Here is an 11,112-nt window from a genome sequence, read left to right as displayed (position 1 = left end):
TATATTATACACTCTCAGAAAAAAATGGTACATTCTTGTACCAAAGAAGGTACAAACCCTTGTCACTGGGGCTGTATTTTTTTATGGGACAGAACTGTACCTTAAGACAAAGAAACAAATGTGTACCACTGCAGTTTGTACCTTTGAGGACATCATTTGTACCATAAGAAACCAAAATGTACCTTTGGTTATATTATAATATAATATAATATAATATAATATAATATAATATAATATAATATAATATAATATAATATAATATAATATAATATTATTATATTATATTATATTATATTATATTATATTATATTATATTATATTATATTATATTATATTATATTATATTATATTAAGGCATCTTTGCATCAAAAATATTATATTATATTATATTTATTATATAACATTATATTATATTATATCTATTATATCTATTATATTATATTATATTATATTATATTATATTATATTATATTATATTATATTATATTATATTATATTATATTATATTATATTATATTATATTATATTGCTGTATAGCAATTACCTAATCAGATTTGTTATATTTGATCAATGTGATTATTGTTTTAGAAAGTAATTCTTAACATATAAGCAGGCAGATCAGTATAATACAGTAAGCCTATATTTACAGCTTTTTGAATAATACCAGTCTATCTTACACCACACACACACACACACACACACACACACACACACACACACAAGCATTTATAATATTTCTTTATAATCATTATTAGAAAGTTTCAGATGTATGGCACAAGATTAACAATCTCTTTTGTGTAAGACTTAGATTAAATTCAATTAGAAATGTAAATTACCTGTGATTGTCGGCCGCAGGCAAGTTTTCAGTGAAGTCAGCGCTCGCTTTCAAGTCATCAGGACTCAGTCCGATATAAATCTTGATCTGTTTCCTCTTTTTCTTCGTCCATTGAACCGGGTGCAAATGGGAAGTCTCTACATCTCTTTAACATGCATCTCGAGCCTAAAAAGTGAGACGTTATTTCATTATATAACATTATTTCCTATTTTGGGGTTGAATGTGAGTATTGACGATTGATGGTGATGTCATGCTAATATTAAACTTTTGGCACAATAACTGCGCTTCTTTTGCTGAAAGGGTGATCATAAATGTTTTTATTAGACAACACTAGGGGAAAAGAAGATGTTTATTTAGTTTTAACAGCTTGATTGAGGATTGTGCCTGAATAATAGATGTTTGGTTTAAACAATTAGTGAACTATTTAATGTTATTTTTGTGTTTCAGATTATATGTGTGTGTTTGAGAAAGAGGAAAAAAAGCCCTGTTTGTTCATCTTCTTCTGGCTATTGGCTGTGACGTCTGAAATGTCATATGAGTCGTCATTATGTAATATTAAATGTCACGTTAGATGTCATTTGGCTGCAAATATCAAACTATTTGTGTTAATATGAGGATGGGATGATACTAATCGTTTAATTTAGATGTAGAACATTCAGGTGTTTGGGGGCTTGTACAATTTTTGATAATCTCTTATACTAGGCTAATTTTTGAGTGAAAATACAGTAAAAATGTAAATAAATATTTGTTAATTTTGTTAGTTTTACAATTAAAGAAAAAAACTAAAGGAAAACATGTTTGTTTTAAATATGTTTTAGATTGTAATTAATTTTTATGATGGCAAAGCTTCAACAGTTCAACTCTTGCGTCACATGATCCTTTGATTATATTCCCAAATGAGTTGTCAGTAGGCTAATTCCCTCCGTTAAACAAATAGTGTTGGATATCACTTGCATTATTATCGGTTTATTTCTAATTGTAATTGATCATTTTTAATTTAGGTATTTACTAGTTTAGTGTTAATAATGTGGTCTGGGAATGGCCAATAAGTAAATCCCCTTTACTAAACAAAACAGAATGATTAATTTCACTTTCTATATTGAGTTACAGTATTTAAAATTGTGAATCAGGAGAAAAGTCATATATTACATAAAAAAACACTTGCTTTTTGATTGATTTATTATAATTGCAACTTATGATTACATTTCACTTATTTTCTTCATTTTTTATATCATGTTCACAAAGAAATTTAGATTAGGAAGCTTTTTATGAAACAATTAGTGCTGAATATCCCTTGTGTTGATTTTTCTGTCCTTTACAGTTGAGTTCTATGTAAATTATTTGAATAGTAAGTCTAAATACATGCATTAATGTTAAAATCATAAGATTACAAGTCTTAAATGTGACTTTTAATACATCAGTCCTCACTGATCAAAAGCATTATTTTTTACACAATGTCAAACCTCAACATTTTTTTAACAATTTTTATTAGAAACTGCTGTCATTTAAACTATAAATATATATTCATATAAATATATATAGAGATATATTCACTAACAAAGATGGTTTCAATGCATTTACAGGGACAACCAGGCATAACAGGAAGCTGTTGCCATCATTGCTGTCAAGAAGGGAGAGGGAACGCTGTCTATCGATGTGCTAGATGACTTAAATGTTCTCGAAGATGACATGGTGATGCCTTCAAAATCCTGGTTCAGTGCACAGACTCTGGTTTTTGCCCTTCATATGAACTTCTTCAAGACTTCTTTTTACCTTCTTAGTTTTGTGAAAAGGTAACACTGACTCAATTGATTGATTACATTTGCTCTACATCCACAGACCATTTGTTTAATACATGATAACTTGTTTTGTTCTAGATATGCTTGAGTGAAATAAATATTTAAATAATTTTGGCTTTAAATACCTTATTATTATGTAATTTCTTGTTTACACTTGATAGTTTTTGCTTTGTTCAAATCTATTTGTGTTCAGGTAACAGATTAACTCCTAACAATTGTATAGCTGCTCAAAAGGTTTGAGGAAACTGACTGCGGCAAACCATTTAAGTTGACTAACTTTCTTTTTTTGAGCTCAGTCAACTTAAACCATTTTCCGCAATCGGTTTCCTCAAGCCTTTTGAGCAGCTATACATTTGTTTGGACTCGAACACATATAGATTTGATGACTGGATTTAAAGTGTTTTAAGTTATTAATAGTCTAAATGTTTGGTGATGTAAACTCAAAGTGTCTATGATTCAGTACATTTTGAGTTTACAGAACTCAAACCATTTGGTTTCAAAACTTAAAAGATTTGTCGCAATGGGTTTCCTCAAACGATTGGAGTTAACTTATCGGGTTTTACATAGTGTACATATTCATCATTTTTATTAGAAATAATTTGAATGAAATTATTTATTTTAATTAACTTTCAGTGTTTTAAATATGACGCTTGAACACTGATACAAAACGAAAAACTGTCTTTCGACTCAAACATATAAATAAATAAAGTTAATAAAGAAAACTAGAGCCTCGATCTAAAACAGGGGTGTCCAAACTTGTTCCTGGAGGGCCGCTGTCCTGCATAATTTAGTTCCAACCTCAATAAAACACACCTGATAAATCAAGCTCTGTCCAGGTATACTTGAAACTTCCCGGCAGGTGTGTTAAAGGAAGTTGGAGCTAAACTATGAAATGGAAACTACAGAAATGGTCCGAAAGGCTTTCGCTTTTACTACAACTAGTAAGACATCTCCTCCTTTTAAAGTGGAAACACGTCTCTGTTGATGCCCGGATAAATTAGGTGTTTACTTGCATTAAATTCTGCACTTACTGGTTCTTTATAGACCCTTTGACAAGGTGTGGCTCCCCTATTTAGATTACCTGCTGGCTAACTCTCTTAATTCTTAAGCTGAGCAATAATAGATGAATACAATTTAATTTGGTTTGATTTATTTTCTTTTATTATAAATAATTTGTAGGAAATTATTTATGTTAATTAACTTTCAGTGTTTTAAATATGACGCTTGAACACTGATACAAAACGAAAAACTCTCTTTTGACTCGTACGTATAGATAAATACAGTTAATAACGAAAAATAGAGCCTTGATCTAAAACAGGGGTGTCCAAACTCAGTCCTGGAGGGCCGCTGTCCTGCATAATTTAGTTCCAAATTCAATTAAACACACCTAAAGCAGCTAATCAAGCTCTTTCCAGGTATACTTGAAACTTCCAGGCAGGTGTGTTGAAGGAAGTTGGAGCTTAACTATGCAGGACATAGTTTTATCTGAGTATGTGTGTGTGGTCATTTCATCAAAAAATAAAAGATGAAAAATCCACTTCTGGCCATTTTGGGGTTGGCAGTAGATGCTAACCTTTCAGTAATGATCCTAAAGGCTTTAGCTTTTATTACTTTACTAGTAAGACATCTCCTCCTTTTAAAGTGGAAACACGTCTCTGTTGATGCCCGGATAAATTAAGTGTTTACTTGCATTAAATTCTGCACTTACTGGTTCTTTATAGACTCTTTGACAAGGTGTGGCTCCCCTATTTAGATTACCTGCTGGCTAACTCTCTTAATTCTTAAGCTGAGCAATAATAGATGAATACAATTTAATTTGGTTTGATTTGTTTATTTTACTTATTAATTATGTTTTAGTGTTTTCATTGGGAGGTTATAGGCTGTTGAGGAAGGGAAGTGTTTATTTGGGGGAGTGTTAGTGTTAAATGAATGATTTGATTGATATTTGATGTAGAAAACCTAATAAAAGCTACTAGAAATAAAAATAAAAGATGCTTTTGACTTGAGAGGACTATCAACAGGGTAAATCCTTTTCAAAGCCGCCTCAAAAAAAAAAAAAAAGGCATTTAAAGTGTCCCCTTATGCAGCGCCCTCACCTGTATCCCAGAATTCCCTTTGTCCAAAAGTTTGAGCCCAGAACAAACTTCCCCCCACATCTTCAAAACCTGATCACTTTGCTTTATTCTGATCAATGTGCTCTGCGTTTCTCCTCTCGGTGTCAGGAGATAAAATAAAAAAAGCAGGAGGAAGGGAGGGAGGGAGGGGAGGGAGACGGCGTACTTTTTTAGATGCCAATTGTATGTGTCTCTGTGTCTGCCTCACCTGTGCCGCTTTGATCATAGCTGAGCATGGAGTGGCGTTTGATTCCAGGGCTACTTTGACAGCTCGCAGGCTGACAGAAAAACCTCTCGGATGACTGGAGATCAGAGGAGACAGGCTGGAAAGCAGAAGTCCAGCTGAGAGAAGATCAGAAGAGGCACAACTTCAACCAGAGCTATTGTGAAGGAGCGTAATGGCTTAGATAACTTTTTCCCCTCCGTCTTCTCTCTTTCTTTTTCTTGCAAAAACTTACCCTTCAGAATTTTGAATTGCCCACTTTAAGGCTTTGTCTTGCTTTGACAAAAGAGGCATGTTTTTTTTTTCCTTTCTGCCTCGTCCTGGAGAGCCGGGTCTGTTTAAATACTGCCAAGTCCTCTTGTTTTAAGTGCACACTGTGAAGAGAAAAATACCTGGTCCCACTTTATATGAGTTTCCTTAACTATTATGTACAGTGCTCTGGATAAATGAGTACATGCCAGTTTGAAAATGAATATTTATGATCTAATTCTAAGAGATTATAGACAATATATTTAGGTGTATTTGAACAGAACAGATTTAATAAACAGTTATATTCATTAAATAATTGTTTGGTCACCGAACATATTCGAAAATAGAGAGATATTACAGGTAAAATCATGCAAAACATTTACAAACTGCTAAATTTCAACAATATTATATATTTATTTTGTGTTTCTCTCGATTTTTTTTTCATCTTTTTAATTTAATATTTTCTCCTTGGCAGTACTAATTTTCGACCGTTATCGTAAGTTATTTTGGTAGATTAGCTCCAGATTAGGCTTTAGTACTGACTAATACATACACAAATATAATAATGTATAGCATCCCATAGGGAGTATTGATAATATCACTCATATATATTGAGCACTGTACTTGCATTCAGATTAATCATTTGGTAAAGCACACTTAATATAAACTAGGACCAAATGCAATTATAAAAAGGACACAAATGCATCAAATCAAACCAAAAACCTTCATTAAAATATGCCATTTTTTCATTTGTTGCATCAAATAACAAAATGAAATGAGGCACATTTTTATATGCTAATCAATTGTACATTTCTAAAACAAAAACAAAATGACTACAAACAAACCAACTTACTCTTGCTTTAACCAAAAAGGCATGTTTTCTCTTTCTGCTTTGTCTTGGAGAGCCGGGTGTGTTTAAATACTGCCAAGTCCTCTTGTTTTAAGAAGTGCACACTGTAAAGAGAAAAATACATGCCCGCACTATATGTGAGTTTCCTTCACTATTATGTACAGTGCTCTGGATAAATGAGTACATGCCAGTTTGAAAATGAATATTTATGAAGCATTTCTCAGAGAATATAAACAACATATTTTGGTGCATTTAAACAAAACAGATTTATTAAACAGTTATATTCATTAAATTAAGAGTCTGGTCACCGAATATCTTTGAAAATAGAAAGATCATACATTTAAACTCATGTGAAACATTTAAAACCTACAAAATTTCCACAGTATTTTATAGGTTTTTTGTTTCTCTTGATTTTTTTCTCAGTTTCATTTTTAATTTAATATTTTCCCCTTGTGTGTACTAATTTTAGACCGTTATCGTAAGTTTTTTTGTGTAATTAGCTCCAGATTTGGCTTCAGTACTGACTAATACGTACACAAATATAATAATGTAATAATAATAATAACTCCTTACATTTATAAAACGGTTTTCTGTTCTCCTCATCCACCACCATGTACAGCATCCTATAGGAAATATTCATTTAAATGAGTGATTGATGAGAGACGTACTCGTATATCAGGTCTGTAGTCAGCCTGGTGAATGGGGTGGATCTTTTTGCATATATTAGCCTTTTTTCTATTTAATTATGAGGTTTAAATACTGCAGTTTAGTGACTTTTTAAGCTTTTTTTTTTTTTTTTGCTGCATTAGCTTGTCGGATGGTCCTCATAACTGCACTTTTTAATGTACCAAAAGCATTTCCTAAAGATTTACATCATATGTTATTAGAAAGAAACTTTTAATAATAATAAAAACGTAGACTATTGTCATTAATTACTAGGCTAATTACAAACTGGCCAGCACATTCAACAGTAAGAATTTGGGATGCTGAATTTGGCACAGTGTGACTTCAGTGTGACTTAGGCGTGCTAAATTTGCTGTCCCAAATTAGGTACCAAGAGCCAATACAGGGTTCTGCTTGGTCTTAAAAACTTTGTTGATGGGTTATTTTCACAATTTATTATGGCTGGTAGTCAAAACAGTAAAATAAGTTCATGTATGGGACAATCTCTGGACTTTTGTCAGTGAGGGATGGGTCTTTCAAACCGCCTGAACCCCCCTGGCTACTGGCCTGTATATGCTGAGCACTCTACTTGCATTTAGATTAATGCAAGATTAAAGCACACTTAATATAAGCTGTGATCAAAAGTAATTATAAAAAGTACAAAAATGCCTCCGATCAAATCCAAATACAGTATGAGAGAGAAAAAACTACTGATGCCATTTCTTCATTTGTTGCATCAAATAACAAAATTAAATAAGTCACATTTTCAGACACGTCTACGTACCAATTGTACATTTCTAAAACACAAACATAATAATAATTATAGATAAAACAACCAAACATCTTTAAAACTTACCCTTCAGAATCCTCAATTGCCCACTTTTAGTCTTTGTCCTGCTTAAACCAAAGAGGCATGTGTTTTTCTTTCCATCTCGTCCTGAAGAGAATACAATAACAAAAAAAAGACAGGAATATATTCAAGTGTTTATTTCTCAAACAAAAGCTTTATAATAATTATGACAACATCAAATATTTAAAACTTACCCTTCAGAATCTTGACTTGCTCACTTCAAGGCTTTGTTGTGCTTTACCCGAAGAGGCCAGTTTTTTTTTTTTCTTTCTGCCTCGTCCTGGAGAGCCGGGTCTGTTTAAATACTGCCAAGTCCTCTTGTTTTAAGTGCACACTGTGAAGAGAAAAAGATATGGTCCACTTTATATAAAGTGTCCTTAACTAGTATGTGCTTGCATTCAATATAATTTAGACAATGCAGAGGTGATTCAAAAAGTACCACAACTTTAAAAATCGAGAACTCTGCAAAGAAGAAAAGGAGAGCTAAGCTTTAAGCTTCTTTCTATCATCGATTTAGCGAAGCTCTGAAGTTCTTCGCAATGATTAATTACCCAAGCTTCCATCATGTTTCTTTAATTAAACACAGATTTTCAAACTTGTGGTATACTTTTTGAATCACCCTGTATAATTTAGTACAATGCACTTAATATAAACTAGGACCAAATGTAATTATACAAAAGTACAAAAATGGCTCAAATTTAATATGAAGTCAGAATTATTAGCCCCCCTGAATTAGCCCCTTGTTTATTTTTCCCCCAATTTCTGTTTAATTGAGAGAATATTTTTCAACGCATTTTTAAACATAATACTTTTAATAACTCGTCTCTAATAACTGATTTATTTCATCTTTGCCATGATGACAGTAAATAAAATTTGACTAGATATTTTTTAAGACACTTCTATACAGCTTAAAGTGACATTTAAAGGCTTAACTAGGTTGGTTAGGTTAACTAGGCAGGTTAGGAGAGTAATTGGGCAAATTATTGTATAACGATGGTTTGTTCTGTAGACTTTAGCAAAAACATATAGCTTAAAGGGGCTAACAATTTTGTCCCGAAAATGATGTTTAAAAAATTAAAAACTGCTTTTACTCTAGCCAAAATAAAACAAATAAGACTTTCTACAGAAGAAAAAATATTATCAGACATACTGTAAAAAATTTCCTTACTCTGTTAAACATCATTCGGGAAATATTTAAAAAAGAAACAAGAGTTTAAAGGAGGGGGCTAATAATTCTGACTTTAACTGTATATATATATATATGTGTGTGTGTGTGTGTGTGTGTGCATGTGCGTGTGTGTGTGTGTGTGTGTGTGTGTGTGTGTGTGTGTGTGTGTGTGTGTGTGTGTGTGTGTGTGTATGTGTGTGTTAAACAAGCTTCATTAAACTACTGATTTAATTTATTACCATTATTTATTTCTTTGTTTGGCAAAAACAACGAAAAAGAGACTTGTATATTTCTAAAACAAAAGCATTATAATAATTATAACAACAAATATTTATAACTTACCCTTCAGAATCTTTACATGCCCACATTAAATGCTCACTGTGAAGAGAAAATTAATGGACCTACTTTATATAAAGTGGCCTTAACTAACTAAGTGCTTGCAATTAATATAATTTAGACAATGTATAATTTAATGCACTTTATATAAACTAGGACCAAATGTAATTATATAGTACAATAATGGCTCAAATTAAATCTATTATGTAAAAAAAGCTTCATTGATTTAATTTATTACTATTATTTATTTGTTTGTTTGGCATAAAATAACAAAAAAGAGACTTGAATATTTCTAACGCAAAACCATTATAATAATTAACAACAAATATTTATAACCTACCCTTCAGAATCTTGACTCCAAGGCGTTGTCTTGCTATGACAAAAGCAAGGCTTGTTTTTGCTGCTGAGCTCTGAAGAGAAATAATAGATGGACACACTTTATATTAAGTGGTGTTAACTACTACCTACCTGTATTATATTAATAGTTTGGTGCAGTGCATGTAATGTAAAGTAGTATACATCTACAGTACCCATACTACCACCCTTAAACCCACCCATATCCAACCTCAAAAGTACAAGATGGGTTTTGCAATACATATTTATCTAAGTAATTAGTGGTTGAGGCAACTTAATATAAAGGTGTAAACATGCTACCATACATTGAAATGCATGTGTAGACTTTATTAGATAGCATATTTATCTTTGCCTTGTATGTGTGTAATATTTAAGCTTAAAGTGTGTTTGTTTAATGAACAATTACTATGAAACTCCATCCACTACATCTCCAATATTATAAATCATACAGAGGGCTCCTGTGGTGTAATGTCTCCCTCTGGTGGAGGAACTGAATAAATGCTTATTGAGTATGGGGTTGAGTAGAATTATAATATTGTTGTATCTGAAAATCAATGATATTCCTTCAAATGTTTATTTCCAGAGGACGTTTGCTGCCTTAAAAGGAAATATAAACATGTTTAGTTTTTACATGGTCTATCTTACATTTAAGCAGAAATGCCTTAATATGACGTCATTTAAAATGACTATTCCAGTTTATTTTAGCCTCATTTTAATAATAATGATAGTACTATTAGTGCTTTTGTTGTTGTTATGATAGTTTGGTTTGTAAACAATCTTCCTATATTTAACAATTCTTCTATAATAAATGGAAATATAATGTTGAACAATGCTGAAAAAAAGTGTTGCATGCAGAACTGTTGCAAACAATTTATTTGTGTTGAATTTAAACAAACAAATTAAATTTAATAATGTTCAACTTAATTTGTTTGTTTAAATTCAACACAAATAAATTGTTTACAACCACTTAACATAAAAAAAATTGAGTAAATCCAAGGAATCATCTTTGAACATTTTTTTTTCAGTGAACGTTATGGATTATGCATTAAAAGACTGGCTACGGTTGATGAATATGCAAATCAGGGGTCACCAATCTCGGTCCTGGAGGGCCGGTGTCCCTGCAGGGTTTAGCTCCAACTTGCTTCAACACACCTGCCTGAGTGTTTCAAGTATGCATATAAGACCTTGATTAGCTGTTCAGGTGTGCTTGATTAGGGTTGGAGCTAAGATCTGCAGGACTCCGGCCCTCCAGGAACAAGTTTGGTGACCCCTGATCATGATTAGGTAACAGGACTTGTAATTAAAAGGGTTATAGCTATATTTGTTATTTCGTTTTGTGTTAAACTTACATTAAGTAATGCTTTTTAAGGGATTATTAGGATGTTTATTTATTATATTTTCATTAGTATTCATGTATTCTTTTGAATAACACTGGATTAAAGACACCTAAAAAGCTTTATTGCGCACTGTTAGCTCTGCGTCCCACATTTTAATAGTTTGTTGTTCATATTAATAAAGCATATCTAAAACAAGGTTCAATTCATCACGCTCATAAGAGTCATTAGAGTCTTGAGTTTAAATCCCATTCATTCATTTCCTTTTTGCTCAGTCCCTTTATTAATCTGGGGTCTCCACAGTGGAATGAACCGCCAACTTATCCAGCATATGTTT

At 31.9% G+C, this 11,112-nt stretch overlaps 1 protein-coding gene and 1 long non-coding RNA gene across 13 annotated transcripts in view; one reads left to right on the top strand and one right to left on the bottom strand.

Annotated features, from left to right (window-relative positions):
- LOC141381572 (uncharacterized) overlaps positions 1–2,756 on the top strand; it is a 135,608-nt gene extending 132,852 nt beyond the window's left edge. For all 11 annotated transcript variants that reach the window (XR_015482509.2, XR_015482508.2, XR_015482500.2 and 8 more), the window contains one exon: positions 2,419–2,756. This is a non-coding gene — a long non-coding RNA (uncharacterized LOC141381572). The remainder of the gene's footprint in view (positions 1–2,418) is intronic.
- The window catches only part of tfec (transcription factor EC), an 82,265-nt gene that overhangs the window by 70,126 nt on the left and 1,027 nt on the right, over positions 1–11,112 (bottom strand). The window contains exons 2-9 of one of the 2 annotated variants that reach the window (XM_087246861.2): positions 9,094–9,129; positions 7,778–7,917; positions 7,590–7,670; positions 6,644–6,693; positions 6,074–6,174; positions 5,207–5,345; positions 4,957–5,090; positions 837–1,000 (exon numbers count right to left, since the gene is read on the bottom strand). The gene's annotated coding sequence lies outside the window, so the exon portion shown is untranslated. Of the gene's footprint in view, positions 1–836; positions 1,001–4,956; positions 5,091–5,206; positions 5,364–6,073; positions 6,175–6,643; positions 6,694–7,589; positions 7,671–7,777; positions 7,918–9,093; positions 9,130–11,112 lie in introns of both variants that reach the window. The other variant, XM_087246860.2, reaches the window with a different exon arrangement.

Source organism: Danio rerio, chromosome 4 (assembly GCF_052040795.2).
Source record: "Danio rerio strain M-AB ecotype USA chromosome 4, GRCz13ab, whole genome shotgun sequence".
In the NCBI taxonomy this organism is placed as follows: Eukaryota; Metazoa; Chordata; class Actinopteri; order Cypriniformes; family Danionidae; genus Danio; species Danio rerio.
The sequence above is the reverse complement of the archived record's forward strand: the minus strand, read 5'-3'. Positions and strand labels throughout refer to the sequence as shown.